The sequence below is a fragment of the Halyomorpha halys genome, unplaced genomic scaffold (assembly GCF_000696795.3).
Source record: "Halyomorpha halys isolate HHAL.00 unplaced genomic scaffold, Hhal_1.1 Scaffold1124.1, whole genome shotgun sequence".
Classification (NCBI taxonomy): domain Eukaryota; kingdom Metazoa; phylum Arthropoda; class Insecta; order Hemiptera; family Pentatomidae; genus Halyomorpha; species Halyomorpha halys.
The window spans coordinates 209879-211892 of record NW_027108426.1 but is presented as its reverse complement, the minus strand read 5'-3'; the positions used below and the strand labels follow the sequence as shown (position 1 = coordinate 211892).

At 28.6% G+C, this 2014-nt stretch overlaps 1 protein-coding gene across 2 annotated transcripts in view; it reads left to right on the top strand.

The window, feature by feature from the left end:
• rau (RA domain-containing protein rau) overlaps positions 1-2014 on the top strand; it is a 145985-nt gene that overhangs the window by 25442 nt on the left and 118529 nt on the right. The gene's annotated exons all lie outside the window — the stretch shown is intronic.

Sequence of the window (2014 nt, the reverse complement as noted above, 5' to 3'; positions counted from 1 at the left end):
AAAGAAAAGGAAAAATATAAAAAACAAAACAGTTATGATCTTTTTGCACTAAAATTGTATGAATTCTATTTTTTATCTTTTTTATGAATTTTATTAATTCCTCCTTTTGTGTATTAAGATTTGCACTCTATGTAACATTGTTTTCATAAGATTTGTAATAAATTTCATTTTGATATTTTCATGTTTATAGTTATACATGTTAGTTTTATTCTTCCCCCCTTTATTGTGTGGTATTAAATTCTGGTATTGGGAATGGAGATAAGAGAACGTATTCACACTATATCTACATAGATATATAAATTAAATGATAACAAAAATCTATTATTTTAGTTAGAACAAAAAAATAAACAAAATTAACCTAAAAAGATTAAAAACCTTTATTTTTATTCATAAAATTACATTCAGCCTGGGAAACTCTGAACTGTGAACGAAGAACCAGAAAAACCCGCTCTCAACTCATTTTTGAATAACAAAATCTAGTTACCTCGTTTTTCCTTTTTAGTTTTTATTTATCTAAACTGAATTTAACTTATAATAGGTTACGAAACGCTGTGAGTTTTGGAAAAGAATTCTGGAAATCCTATTTCGGATCTTTCCCATAGCGAAAATATTCGTAAATTATTTCTAGCCAAACGTTTGTGACCTAATCAAGTATTTGTTTTTCTCACCTCCCGTGGAAAAGGAAGTCATTTAGCGACAAGAGGTAACCGTGGTACTTACGCAATGATAAACTGTCACTTCCGTTTATAATTCGTAACTTCGTGAGAAAGTGATGTCTTCCAACTAATATGGCATTCAGATTTGAATTTAATAAATTTTTGTGCATTGGTGGACATATTATGTAATAAATAAAACTATAATATGTCTTGGATGTTTGCAAGGGGTGCTGTTAAATCAGCTGTGATAACTATAATTTGTGTTTACAGTGAATATTTTCAGCCGTGAAAGCGATCTACAGTTCGACGATTCGGAATAATTCTGTTTACTCTGTTAAAATAAGGGAGGAAAAAAATCTCGCAGTTTCCATTTTTACTTTCGGATTTCGCTTATTTATGGGTTTATTACGATAGAGAGAGTGTTTGATATTTCCTGAATTAAAACGCTTTTCATCTTCCTCGGCGGAGATGGCCCGAGTAATTCGACGGAACAACCAAGGTTGCAGATCTGACACGGCTCTACTGGACCGTGATCATTTGCCCTCCATTGTTCTTCTCCTCGATTGAGTGTAATCAAATAGAAGAAAAAACATCAACACTTTAACGGATGCGGCAAGGTTAAGGTTTTTTTATCCGCTGGAAGGAGGACCTATTTAGCACAGCTTTTGTTTAGCTTCCACTGGTCCCTGCTTGTGTGAGGTCCTCCCATCCAGATTAGAATCTTTCAAATCTCTCTCAGGTTTATTTATATTTATTATATTACTCTCATAAAAGAGTTAAGTCCGTTGTTCCTTTTTTAAACGTTATTCCTTTTATTAAGTTATCTTAAATTTTTATTTATTTATTTTTTTTCAATTTTATAACCTTTTATTTTAACATTTGATTATTTTTATTAAATGATTCCAACATTTCATTCTTAATCATATTTTGTAAATATGTTTAATTTTTCACATTTTAATATTTGTACAATTAACTATGATCAAATATGATTATAATAATGATCTAAGAATTTCCATAGAATCTGTAGTATATTTGTAATGATTTGTTATATTGATATAATATTATATTAGGGGTATTCATGATCTTTAGTTTAACATGAATTTTTCCATTTAATACGCTTTAACATGTTAAACTAAAGATCATGAATACCCCTAACATATCATATGTGTGGCACCTTATATTATATTTTGTAATGTTTTTAAAAAAACTATTTTCTCTTATCATTTCTCTAAATAATTAATAGTATTTTGTACATAACCAAGTCTATATTTTGAAAATAAAAAGAATATAATACATTGCTATTAAACATATCCGGCTAAAATAAAGATGTCTTTATTGTTAGGTATAAATTATATTTA